The sequence below is a fragment of the Pleurodeles waltl genome, chromosome 1_2 (assembly GCF_031143425.1).
Source record: "Pleurodeles waltl isolate 20211129_DDA chromosome 1_2, aPleWal1.hap1.20221129, whole genome shotgun sequence".
NCBI classification, from domain to species: domain Eukaryota; kingdom Metazoa; phylum Chordata; class Amphibia; order Caudata; family Salamandridae; genus Pleurodeles; species Pleurodeles waltl.
Window position 1 is genome coordinate 1,211,344,875 of NC_090437.1, and position 14,524 is coordinate 1,211,359,398.

Consider the following 14,524-nt stretch of genomic DNA (forward strand, 5'->3'; position numbering starts at 1 on the left):
ATACCTCATATTCACTGTTTCACATGACATGATTTAGATATTTGTGTGACGTTGTTGTGATCATACTTATGATGTATGAATTGAGTCATTTACATACATTCTGGTGTTGCCCCACATAGTTACTCAGGCCTGAGGAGAGCAAGACAACCTCCAGTGTATGGTCCACTAGCAGAGCTGCAGACCATGGAGGCGCGACATGTAACCACAAATATTACCTGGATAGGCATACAATAATGGATCTATGTCATCAGTTGGAATCCAGATCTGATGTCTACCATTTGCAATCTCAAAAGAATACCTCCCACCATTCTAGTCATGTCAGTGCTGTACTTCCTGGACACTGGGGCCCGTATTTATACTTTTTTTAGCGCCGCATTTGCGTCGTTTTTTGACGCAAAACGGCGCAAACCTACAAAATACAATGGTATTTTGCAAGTTTGCGCCGTTTTTGCTTCAAAAAACGACGCAAATGCGGCGCAAAAAAAGTATAAATACGGGCCTAGGTCCTTTCAGAATACAGTGGCCCTAACTGCAGGGATGTCTCAGCCCATGCTCAGTCTGGTTTTGAAGGCTGTACTGTCTGCATTGTTAAAACACCTGGGCAGCTACATCAGATTTCCCTAACGTGAGGATTTGGCCCATGTGAAGGAAATTTCTATGCTTTGGGACACATTCCACATGTGGTTGGAGCCATTCATGGCACCCATGTAGCCTTGGTTCCCACAAGTGCAAATGACCAGGTATATAGGAACAGGAAAAACTACCACTTTATAAACGTCCCAGTGGTCTGTTTGGCTGACCATTAAATTTCACAAATTGGTGCAAGGTATCCAGGATCAATCCATGATTCCTTCATCATGCGGGACAGCAAAATCCCACTGCTGATAACACAACTATACACAGAGAGGGCCAGGCTGGTTGGTAAGTCATGTATGTCATATGTGTCTGCCTTTTTTTCTCGCTAGCATATATGTGGATGTCCAAGATTAAAGTTTGGATTGGTGTCACTATACCTTACAGGGGACTCTGGCTACCCAATCTGTCCTTGGTTATTGACACTAGTGAGGTACTGAACCACACCATGGGAAGTCCGCTTCAATGAGGCCCACGGAAGGACAAGGCATGTCGTGGAGTGGATTTCTGGGCTCCTGAAGCAAGATTTCGCTCCATAGGCCAATCTGGAGGAGCCCTCCTCTACTCACCCTACAAGGTATGTCAAATAATTGCTGCCTCCTGCATGCGCCATAACCTTGCCCTGAGACATCAGATACCATTCATACCAGATGAGAGGGAGTCAGCAGATCCTGTGGGTAGAAATGCAGATATGCCAAGTGAGGATGAGCATGATGTGGATGAAGCTGGAGGCATCAGGGCAGATGTCATCAATCAGTATTTCGACTGACTCACGGTATGTGATGTGAAATAACAAATGAGATTCCATGGGGTATTCTGGAGGTTATGCAGGCCATGTAATGTCCTTTTTACCACCATCAGTGTGGTGTTAAGTGGCTCCAAAGCCCATGACTAAGATATGCATGCTGAATGTTCCTTCGGGTTGTGTACAGAACAGTTATGTATATGGTCTATTTGTTAAAAAATGCACAATCAAAGTCACATTTGTAGTTATGAATAGACAATGTGATGTTTGTGTTCCACTCTGGTCTATACCTTATCTTTGTCAATCACAGGTTGGCAGATTGGCTGTTTGGCTCATCCTCATTTTGCATTGTCAGACAGTGTCACAGGCAGATTGGATTTGCAGACTGACATGAGCAGTGGACATGAATTAGACCAGGTACTGTTTTGTATAAGATTTGTGGTGTGTGAATCCTATGCCCCGACTGTCAGGACAGTGGTTTGGAAGTGCCCTTTTCAACCAAATAGACCTGTTTTGTATAGGAGGTGTCTCAACTGTTGGCATGTGTGTGTCCATTTGTGTCTAACACATGTCATAATGTGGTATCCAGACACTCTACCATCATTAGGATTTGTGTTGTATGTGACCTAATTTGTGCATAGCTGTCAGTGTCTTTCCTCATTGCAGCACCAATGTGCATGTGTCTGAAGACTGACATATGTGAGTGGCATGCCTACAGATACTTGACCACGGTATGTGGAAGGTTTCATGACTGGGGAGATTAGTACTGACCCCTGTCTGTTTCATGGGGCATGGTCGTTTTGGAGGATAAGGTATGGGTATGTGATAAGGCTTTAGCTGATGATACATTGAACCAATCTGTCTACCTCCTGGGATGGTGACAGACTGACATGTCCCTAACTTCTGTATTCTGTGGGTTGGTAGTGAATGCCACCTAAGTTGAAACACTGAAGTCCACAGCAAGACTTCACAATGTGCTGATTGCCATTCTACAAATAACTATGAGGAGATGTGCAATACAGGTGACTTGTATCATGTGAATGTTACAATTCCAATGCACTATATATCCTGTTTGTCCAGTACATGTGTGACGACCATAACAGAGGTATGACATTGGAGATCAATATTGTGGTATTTATTGGGGAGTGAAAAAACAAATGAGTGAATTAAAACAGAAATGAACTAAAATTAATAGTGAATGGTTCAGTCATGGTGGATGAAATCATCAGGGTAGCTACTACACCATTTGGAAACACAAATCCAGTGTCCTTGCACCACAGGAAAATGGAGTTAGGTATCAGAACAGTCAGCAGGGTGTATCAGTTACAAACAAGGAGGACCAATCAGGAGAGGTTCACTTCCTGGCAATGTGTTTAGTCTTGGCATCTGCTCTTCCTGGATGTCTGGGTGGACGTCCTTGATTGTGTGGGGGGGGGGTTCTTCTGCTACAGAGGGTAAGGCATCTGCGGCATTCCCTTCCCGTAGCAGGGGCCTCAATTCCACTAGCAGCCACAGATGTTGAGGGGCCTGATGTCTCATGCCTAGTGGGTGAGGCCTGATGTTGGGTGCCAAATCTACTCAGGGTAGTGTTGATGTTGATGTGTGTAGACAAGATTGGGAGGGAGGAGAAGGAAGAGGAGGAGGGGGACACAGTGGAGACAGTGGATGTTGCTGTGTCTGTATGGGTGTGATGCTTGTGTGAGTGCCTGTGGTGTGTGTGGTGCCTATGTTTGCTTGAGCTACTTTTGGCTGTTGACTTTTGTGCATGCTGGTTTGATGGTGTGCTTGGGATGGGCTGGGGTACAGGGGATTGGGTCTGGGTGGAGGAAGTTGGAGGGGGGCGGCTGGACACAGGGACAATGGCTGCCATCAGTGCTGAGGCCAGAGATTGCAGGGATCGCTGAAGGACAGCCTGACCAGAATGAATGCCCGCCAGGAATGCATTACCGTGTTGCAACTCTCGTTCTACACCCTGGATGGCATTCACAATGTGAGTGACCAACAGTGAGTGACCTGAGGAGGTCAATGGCCTCCTCACTGAGGGCAGCAGGGGTGACTGGGACAGGGCCTGAGGTGCCTGGGTCGAAGGTGATGCCCACCATCCTGGGTGAGGGGGCACGGGGCGAACGCTGAGGGGCTGCTGGGAGGGCGGTGCTGGTAGGGGAGGTGGCAGCTGTACCTGTAGAAGTGGGGTGCACAGATGGTGCTGCCACCACAGGGGAGCTCACATCGGCGGACGAGTCAGTGTCGCTGGTTGGTGATCCTGTGGCCGACGTGAAGCTCCCCTCGCCCTCCGTCCCACTGGTGCATTCAGAGTCTGTGGTGTGGCCCTCCATGGCCATGTGGGATGCAGCTCCCTCGTGCTCAGGTGCCACTGTACCTCCGCCTGATGATGCTGATGTACAAAAGGACAGGGAGAGCAGGAAAAGGGGGGGAGACAGAAGAAAGAGAGTTTTAGTGCATGGCATACCGCTACCGTTGGCGGACAAGACAGACGCAGCAGCCCCATGCATTACGCTGTGCTCCTGCCCTCTGCACATGCAATTTCTGGGATATGGCCTACATGGCAATGGTAGAAATCTGCGCACATGGATGGCAAAGGGGCAACTATACATCAACTTGCCACTGTTCTGAGGTGGGGTAGAGTGCCACATGGCCTACATTACGGAGGGGCCTTGCCTACCTAACTCGCCCTGGCCCAGGGACACCCACAGCCCACCTCCCACACCCAGACACCTCCACTGCACGCAAAGTCCACAGAATGAGGTTGTACTCACCCCCTTGTGTCTGCTGTGATGTCCTTAAGCGCCCATCCAACTCCGGGTAGGCCACCGCCAGGATCCGGAACATCAGGGGGGTCATGATGCGACGGGCACCCCTCCCACGTTGGGAGGCCATCCCCAGCTGAGCCTCCGCTGTCTTCTTGCTGCATCGGCGAATGTCCTCCCATCTCTTACGGCAGTGGGTGCCCCGTCTCTGGTGGGCCCCCAGGGTCCAGACTTCCTTGGCGATGGCACGCCAAATGTCCCTCTTCTGGTGGGCGCTGACCTACATGACATGCACAAGGAAAGAGGAACAGTCATTCCCATGCATTTCTGTTCTATGAACTTTACACCCTTCTCTCTTCCAACCAGCCCTCTCCACCCAGGCATAGCCCATCCAACGTGCTCCCTGTGTACTGACCTGTTGGTCTGGAGGACCGTAGAGTAGCATGTACTGGGGGAGGACCCCATCCACAAGTTTCTCCAACTCCTGTGCAGTGAAGGCAGGGGCCCTTTCCCCAGACGCAGCAGCCATCGTCGCTTCCAGACCGAGGTCACAGCAGCACTAGCAGTGTAGGTCCTCTCCTGTTGAAGGTCAGGTATCTAGTGATTGAACAGATAGAAAATGGCGGTGACGTCCGCAGCGGTGACGTCCGCGGCGGGGCGCATCATCCCCGCTGGCGCACCTGTTCATTGGCTCCTGGGACCCATAGGGTCCAATGTTAACCAATGCAGCTTTGCGCCGCGCTCTACGACCGCCTACCGCGACGGTGTCCAACGCCAGCGCAGTTACCCCACAATCCCATTGTCCCAGTTTAGAGGTCAGGCAGCCGCCATTTCAGGGGCCCACATGGCTTCATTTACTACTGCGTCACACATAGCTAGGCCTATAATCAACACACATACAAGAATGGGTTTTGTGAGTGGTGTAGTCTTGTGTGTAACTGTGGGTACATACCTGGAGGAATAGTGACTGGTTCTTCGCTGTTGTCCTTCTTAGGCACCGTCAGCTGGGACATATGAGAAGATGGCGGAAACCTCCGGTGTACCGACCGCTGATGGACCTGTTGACAATGGAAGAGAGACATTTAATCATGACCTACAGGTTTGACCGTGCAACAATCCAGGAACTATGTACCCAGATGGAGCCAGACCTGATGTCACCAATCCGCCATCCGACTGGAATCCCCCCTGACATGCAGGTGCTGTCAGTGCTCCATTCCCTTGCAAGTGGGTCATTTCAGACTACTGTGGCCATGGCATCAGGGATGTCCCAGCCTATGTTTTCAAACGTTTTGTCCAGAGTGTAGGCTGCCCTGCTGAAACACGTAAGGAGATACATCATTTTCCCTGAGGTGGAGGATTTGCCTACAGTTAAAGGTGACTTCTGTGCCCTTGGACATATCCCCAACATCGTAGGTGCTATTGATGGGACCCATGTAGCTCTGGTCCCCCCCGCAGGAGTGAACAGGTGTACAGGAACAGGAAGAGTTATCATTCGATGAATGTCCAGATGGTCTGTTTGGCAGACCAGTACATTTCGCAGGTAAATGCTATGTTCCCTGGCTCTGTGCATGACGCCTACATCCTGCGGAATAGCAGCATCCCTGATATGATGGGAAAACTCCAGAGGCACCGTGTATGGCTATTGGGGACTCTGGTTACCCCAACCTTTCGTGGCTATTGACCCCAGTGAGGAATCCCAGGACCAGGGCAGAGGAACGGTACAATGAGGCCCATGGGCGGACTAGGAGGGTGATCGAACGCACCTTCGGCCCCCTGAAGGCCAGGTTCAGGTGCCTCCATATGACAGGTGGGTCCCTATTCTACTCACCGAAGAAGGTGTGTGACATCATCATCGCCTGCTCCATGCTCCATAATTTGGCATTGCGACGCCAGGTGCCTTTTCTGCAGGAGGATGATCCAGATGACGGTGTTGTAGCAGCTGTGGAGCCTGTGGACAGTGATGAGGATGAAGCTGAGGAAGAAGAAAACGACAACAGGGAGTCAGTCATACAGCAATATTTCCAGTGAGACACAGGTGAGTACATTTTCAGGTTTAACATTACATTAACTTTCACATGTCTACCTCTATCCTGTACATACATTTCACTCACTATTTGTTAATTGAGTTGTCCCCTTCCATTTCAGTTTCACAAATGTGGTAACCTACGTGTCAACAGCTTGCACCCTAGAAAGGCTTGTGATGTGTGACATTGGTATGTTGGCCTTCCAATGGGTAACCCTTTTTGACACTGTAATTGACAATACAAAGTTCAAAATCATAGACTGACTCCAGTTTTATTAGTGTTTCAAGGGTGTTTATTTAAGTGCATAAAAATGAAGGGGGGTTGTGAAATGTGGATGGGTTATGGTGGAAGAATGTCCATGGCAGAGTCCAGTCTATTAGTCTCACAGGTATATTGCACATCTGGCCATTGGAAGTGGAGCTGGGGCAGTTCCAATCTGGACAGGGTAACAAAGTGGGACAGTGGGGGGACAATCAGGGTAGTCTTATTTCCTGGCGGGGGCCTTGCCATCTTGCTCTGTCCTGTTCCTGGATCTCAGGGACCGCTTTCGTGGTGGTTGTCAATCTGCAGGGGGGGGTGCTGGTGTGGTGGTCCTGTGGCGGGGCGTCCTGTCCACTAGCGCCGGCGGAGGTGGTGGGCATTTCATTGTCGTGGCTAGTGTCAGGGGCCCCTTGGAGTGCCACGGTGTCCCTCTAAGTCTTTTGAATGTCCGTCAGCACCCCTACAATGGTGCCCAGGGCGGAGGCGATGGTCCTGAGCTCCTCCCTGAACCCCAAATACTGCTCCTCCTGCAGACGCAGGGTCTCCTGCAACTTGTCCAGGACCGTTGCCATCGTCTCCTGGGAGTGGTGGTATGCTCCCATTATAGAGGAAAGGGCCTCGTTGAGAGTAGGTTCCCTTGGCCTGTCCTCCCTCTGTCGCACAGCAGCCCTCCCAGTTCCCCTGTGTTCCAGTGCCTCCGTCGCCTGGACTGTGTGCCCACTACCACTGCCCCCAGGTCCCTGTTGTTGTTGGGGTCGTGGGTTAGCCTGGGTGCCCTGTAGTGGTGGACACACCGCTGATTGACCTGTCCTGGGTAGGGAGGTTTGTGCCCGCTGGGTGGGTGCTGGTGTTACCAGAGGGTGGAAGTTCGGTGTTGGGCTGTGGCTGGGCAAGGGGAACCTACTGTCCTGAGGCCCACGATGGTCCAGGCTGGTCATCAAGATCCAGTAGGGCAGAGCTGCTGTCGTCACTGTGGGCCTCTTCTGGCGGTGGAGTGGTGTTGCCTGGCCCCCTGGTGTGGTGACGTTCCTTCGGCGTTCCTGCAGGGGTATAAGTACATGATTATTGCATGTGTGGGTTTCATGGTGTGCAATGGTTGGGTGTGCGTGTACCCCAGTGCAGGCATTATTCCTGTGTGGGGGCTTGTGTGCTGATGGTTGGGGGGTGTTCTGGGTATGTGCAGTGGGCATGCTTTAGTGATGAGTATCCATGCTTAGTTGTGTCATGCAGGTCTTGGGGTTGGGATGGGTGGTTGGTGTTATGGGTACATTAGTGAAGAGTTAGGGTGATAGGAGAGGGTGTGAGGGTGGGGGTGTGTGATAGCATGCAGGTAAGGTGGGGGATATGATAGTTAAGATTTGACTTACCAGTGTCCGTTCCTCCAACGACTCCTGCGAGGCCCTCAGGATGCAAGATGGTCAAGACTTGCTCCTCCCATGTTGTTAGTTGTGGGGGAGGAGGTGGGGGTCCGCCGCCAGTCCACTGTACCACGATGTGGTGCCTGGATACCGTGGGACGCACCTTCCCCCGTAGGTCGTTCCAACTCTTCCACAACTACAGGCACTCGGACTCGCACCAGGACACCCAGCACCACAAGCCGCTCAGCTGCACTCACCACCCCCACTGCCATTTACACGTCCCCTGTGTCCTCTCCCAGTGTGTCTGTGACGCCCCCTCCCAAAGTACCCAAATGCCGGCAATCACTCACCCAACATCCATCCACCTCACGACAGCCTCCAGTACCTGCACCTGCACCTGCACCCAAAACACCTAAAGTGACACCTCCTACAACCACCTCCTCTTCCTCCACTCCCAGACCCCCTCCAACTACCCATCCCAGTGTCCGTCAGAAACTGTCCCTATGTCAAATTGACCTTTTTGCCCCCACCCCCCCTCCAATTCATCAGTCCCGTCGTAGCGCCTCAGCCAAAAAGCCTCCAGTACCAGTGGTGCGTGTTCCAGGTTTTTGGAGTGCACCGTCCACCAGGGCAGGCAGTAGGACCTGGAGCCAAGGCACTGTCAGCCCACCCCCTGTAAAGGCTCTGAAATTGGAGAGTGAACGACGGGATCGTGTCAAGACTCCTGGTGGGACTACAACTGAAATGGGATCGAAGGCGATTGGTGAGTCAGCTGTAACTCCAAAAAAGGTGGGGAAGGTCCCGAGGAAGTCTCCCCAGCCTGTTGGGAGTGTCACGGCGGAGAAGTGCGCCATCATTTCCGGCGGTCCATACACAACCGCCAGCACCGTCGTTACTGGTCAGGAGACCACCGCCGGAGTCACAGCCCAGGAGGGCCCAAGTATCGTTACTGGTCAGGAGACCACCGCCGGAGTCACAGCCCAGGAGGGCCCAAGTATCGTTACTGGTCAGGAGACCACCGCCAGAGTCACAGCCCAGGAGGGGCCAGGATGCCACAGCCCCGCTGGCCAATGATGGAACGTCATGCCACACACCAATGTCCAGTATGGAGATCGTCATGCCACACACCAATGTCCAGTGTGGAGATCGTCATGCCACACACCAATGTCCAGTATGGAGATCGTCATGCCACACACCAATGTCCAGTGTGGAGATCGTCATGCCACACACCAATGTCCAGTGTGGAGATCGTCATGCCACACACCAATGTCAGTATCAGAACCGCCATGTCAAAGCACTGCTGAACAGTCCTGAACCGCCATGGCAAAGCACCGCTGAACAGGGCAAAGACCGCCATGTCAAAGCACCGCTGAACAGTCCTGAACCGCCATGGCAAAGCACCGCTGAACAGGGCAAAGACCGCCATGGCAAAGCACAGCTGAACAGGGCAAAAACCGCCATGTCAAAGCACCGCTGAACGGTCCTGAACCGCCATGGCAAAGCACCGCTGAACAGGGCAAAGACCACCATGTCAAAGCACCGCTGAACAGTCCTGAACCGCCATGGCAAAGCACCGCTGAACAGGGCAAAGACCGCCATGTCAAAGCACCGCTGAACAGTCCTGAACCGCCATGGCAAAGCACCGCTGAACAGGGCAAAGACCGCCATGACAAAGCACCGCTGGACATAGCAAAGACCGTGTAGGAATGAATGTACCGCCACATCAGGCATCCTTATCCCATGTGCAGCTGGGACAGTGACAGGACAGGGACTTTCACGGGGAGACTCATCCAGTCTGGGCAGCAGTCCCACCCAGTACCAGTAGAGAACTGCATCTACTTGAGAGACTGTGGCTTTGCACTCCCCAGGATGGCACAGTGGGCAACCCACCCACTGTAGAGACTTGAGAGACTGTGGCTTTGCACTCCCCAGGATGGCACAGTGGGCAAGCCACCCACTGTAGAGACTTGAGAGACTGTGGCTTTGCACTCCCCAGGATGGCACAGTGGGCAAGCCACCCACTGTAGTGACTTGAGAGACTGTGGCTTTGCACTCCCCAGGATACATCAATGGGCATGGAGCCCCGTCGTGGATCTGGCTTCGCATTCATCTGGCTGAGGTGCCCCCTCTTCCCTTCCCCCTGAGGTGCCTGTAGTGTTTCTATCTGATGCCCCGGCAGTGTTCTCTCCGATTTTGGTCAGGTATCTATTGTGGTCCTCGCCCATGCATTTTTGGGCTGTTGGTGCACGGACATTGTTGTGTACATATCTGCACTACTTCTTGTATTGTAAATATAATTATGACAGATTTCGAGATATATATCAGTATATTTTTGTATCACATGTATATTGGCACATTACAATGTTTGACCGCAATTCGCTTTGTCTTTGCATTCTTCCGGGGGGATTGTGGGTTGTTCATGTGATATTTTTGACTGCATTGGTGTGTATGTTGTGATATGCGAGGGTGGGGTGCGGGTGTTTGGTGGGTGTCCCCCTAACCTTTGCCTCCCCCCTCCCCCGTGTCGTAGGTGCAGTACTCACCGGTATCTTCGGCGCCTACGTCGCTGTTGGTCGTAGAGGAGCAGAAAGACAAGGGCAGGTAGTATTTGGAGTTCCGGCTCCATGGAGTCGTCGTTCCTCGTGGGATGTGTAGAAGGTGAGTGTTTTCCCATAGCAAAAGATGTTTCCGCCGTGTTTTTATCCGCGGTGAAACTTTCCCCCGGAAAAGGTGGCGGATTGGTGTGTTCTGATACTATGGGCGGTACATTGTCTCCCGTCTGTCTGTTGGCGGTGACCGCCGCGCTGTTTGTCTGTACCGCCGTGGCGGGCGGTGTGTTAAAGTGGCTGTCTTTGTTGGCGGTTTCCGCCAGGGTCATGATTCCCTTTTTTTGTCCGCCGGCCCTTTTGCGGTCTTACCGCCGCTTTAACACCGTCCGCCAGGGTTGTAATGACCACCACTGTCTTTACATGATCCCCTGACATGACAATGACAGCTGCTACTTAATCTGGGTTAGTGCAAGTGCACAGAGATTTGCAATTGCATACAGAATGCTCCATGCTCTTGGAGTATGTTGGTGTTTAAATGGCTGCAAATACCCTCATATCTTGTCTGAGTGAAGACATGACAATGTACATTTCACTCCTAGTAAGGTGTATGGCATAATTGAGCCAACTACAAGCCTGGGCCTCTGTCTGGATGTACTGCAAGCACGTCCAGTTTGCCATTTAGGTGTGACCCCCCAGGTGGGTATATTGCATTATTAGGGAAGTTTTCCAGTCCAGTCTGTAATAGTACTGGTAAGGGCCATTGCAAAGCTGTCATTGCCGTGAACTGTTGAATGGTGGACCATTCAGGTTGGTTTGCTTTAATTGTAGTTTCACTTGCAAGACATTTCAAATTTAGTGCATAGTTCTGGTTTTGTTAATGTTGGAACAGTGCCTTCTGGGAGTTGTAGTGCTGTCAGTTCCGAGGGCTTCACATGCCCTTCCCAAACACTGTGTCCCCAGGTCAGTTTACTTGACGTGTGGCATGGATTTAAGCAGTATTTGGAGATTTTGACAGGGGGTGGTTTGATCATTGGGGTGGGGAAAGGTGATGAGTGAGCGTGCAAGACAAAACTGTTTGGTGACATGAATGTTGTTGTTACTTACCCGACTCCACTCCCCCAGGTATTCCTGTCAGGCACTCAGGATGCAGGATGTCTAAGACCTTCTCCTCCATGATGTGAATTGTGGGTGGGGCGGGGGGCAGTCTTGAGAACCGCAAGCTAGTGCCTGGAGGCCATGGAATGAACCTTCCCCCTGAGGTCATTCTACCTCTTCCTGATGTCTTCCCTTGTGCCTGGGTAACTGCATACTGCATTCATCCTGTTGACTATCCTTTGCCACAACTCAATTTTCCTGGCTATTGTTGTTTGCTGGACCTGTGCTCCGAATAGGTATGGCTCTAACCTGATCATTTCATCCTCCATGTCTCTCAACTCATCATCAGTGAAACATGGATGTTTTTGTGGGGACATGGTAGTGATGGTGAAGACGGTGAGGTAGTGAATAAAAGGATGATAAATGTTTGTGATGAGGTGTGGGTGCTGTGATGTGAGTGGATGACGGTTGTTGTGTATTGTAAGGTATGTTGCAGAAAAAGTTTTTTTTCCCCGAAAAAGGACACATAGGCTAACAATTAATTGAAAAGTCTGGGAAGGGAGACAATTTATACTTGTAATTTACTCTTACACTTTTGAAGAACTTTACTAAATTTACGAGTTTAAGTTGCTACTACCAAAAAGAAACAGTAGTAAGTCCAGCACCACACATGACCAGCCACTGATACTGCAACAGAATCCTACTGAAAATAATAGAGACTGGGACTTATAATAAAACCCATAGGAAATAATGTTAAATTAAACCTGTTAAACTAGTTGAAAATATATATATGTAACATCTGAGCTAAAAAACATAAAAATAAAACATGTTTATTATTTAATTATAACATATTTAACAAGGTATTCATAATCAAACAATGAATAAAAACAATTAAATTACTTTTATTTAGTTCTATACTTCACAGGTAATAATTATTAATGCAAAATAAAAAATATATTCTTTTACTATAGGTGGGGATTATTTTTAATTTAAACTTCAGAAAAATAATTGTAATTTAATTTAACAGATTTAGAATAATAAAATAGTTAAGCTAATAGCGTTGTAGCATTGTTTTCTTTTGCACTACAAATAAAATACAGATATCAATCTAATGTACAATAATATTTATAACATTTAACAAAAAATATTTTTAATAACACTTTCCTAGTTTAATAAACTGTATTTGCTTTTCCTATAGTTCATCGTATGAGGGACTCCACCCCGACTGCAGTGTCTCCCTATGGTAAAGTGGATGGAAAAGTAAAAAAGTTTATTAAACTCACAAAAGTTACAAAAAATATTTTTCAGTTAAATATTATCATAAATTATGTTTAGATATTAATTTTAAAAGTAGAACAAAACACAAAATGTGTTTTGTTTTTACATTTTTTAGCATTAAATTATATTTATTATATTTTTTACTTTTTAAAAGATTTTATTCAATTTAATATTATTTCCTAGGGTTTTTATTTCATGTCACTACTACTATTACTTTCAATTGGAGTGTGTTGCAATACTAGTGTTTGGCAATGTGTATTGCTGGACTTATTTCAGCTTTGAGCTAAAGTAATGTGCTACTGTTGTGGGACTTTTTTGATGTAGTGACTTCAGAGTTCAATTTGTGAATAGCAATGGACTTACTGTTTTATGGGTGGGTGCATGCCGTTCTCTGAATCACTCCCTACCCTTTACTAACCCTCTCCCTATTCCTCCCTAAACTCTTCCATCTAGTAGCGAATATGCCCTTTTTTCCAACCACTCTCCCTTTTATGATATGTTATGTTGATTTTATTAGCGCACTAATCACCCAAGCAGGTATTCAGGATCTTGGGCAGGTATATTGGTGTCTGGTACTTGTTTATATAAAAAGCCAGCTCTTCACCTTCTTGCAGAACTCACAAAGAAGGGAGGAGGAGGCTCTGATGTGTTGAAGGAGGCCGTTCCATGTCTTGGGTACAAAGTAGAAGAATGACTGACTTCTGGTTTTGCTTTTGGGGATGTGTGGTGTGTGTGCAAGTGTGATTGAGGCAGAGTGTAGGTCTCCGTAGGTTGATGAAAGTGTGTGGAGCTGTTGAGGTATTTTAGTCCTGTGTTATGTACAGTTTTTTATATGTCCGTGAGAAGTTCAAATTGGCTGCGCTTGTGAATGGGGAGCCAGTGAAGCTTCTTGAGGTGTGATGTGATGTAGGTGCAGCATGGGAATGTGAGTCTTGTGGCAGTGTTCTGGATGGTATGGGATCTGTGTAGGAGCTGTTTTGAGATTCTGGCGTTGAGTGTTGCTATAGTTCAGCCTGCTGGTGATGAGTGCTCATGTGACAGACCATCTGGATGCCTAAGATGTGGAAGCAGGAGGTGCATACTGCATTGACTTGATTCATCATGTTGAGCTTGTCATCTAAGATGATCGCTAGATTTCCTGCGTGGTCTGAGGGTGTGTGTGTTGGTCGAAGCTCTGACAACCACCAGGTTGAGTCCCTTGGGGAAGTCTTGAGCTCCAGGCAGTTGGTTCACAGGAGTTCCTTGGGGAAGTCTTGAGCTCCAGGCAGTTGGTTCACATCCAGTCTGCTACCATGGTCAAGCAGGTGGTGAAGTTGGTTCTGGTGGTGGCTGTCACCAGCAAAGAGACCAAGGCAGGAATGTGCCATATTCTTTTGAATAAAGCACATTCCTTCCTTTTATTGTGGCACAGTGCAGCAAGGTGACTTGCTGCACTGCACTGGCTCACTTTCCCACAAATATGCCCCCCAATTCATGCTGATTTAAAATACAAACAATCTCTCAAGATATGGTACATTGATCACTTCTTCTTTAGGCTACATAGACACTCCCCATTGTGGATTTGCAAGCTTTTATACCACTGTTGATTAGAATATATAGGATCATACCCCAGTCGAAATGTGAGCAGTTTTAATCCAAAATTCTGATCAGGCAGACTAAACAAATATGGAAAGAAAGCCACACCCTCTAGATATTTATATGCAAAGGTCACAGAAGACTTCTTTGACAAGTAGCTTAGATCAATATTTGTGGAAACAATGGCTGCTGGCCCCTTAAATAGGCATTTAGAGAGGAAGGGATTACTTTTTTTAAT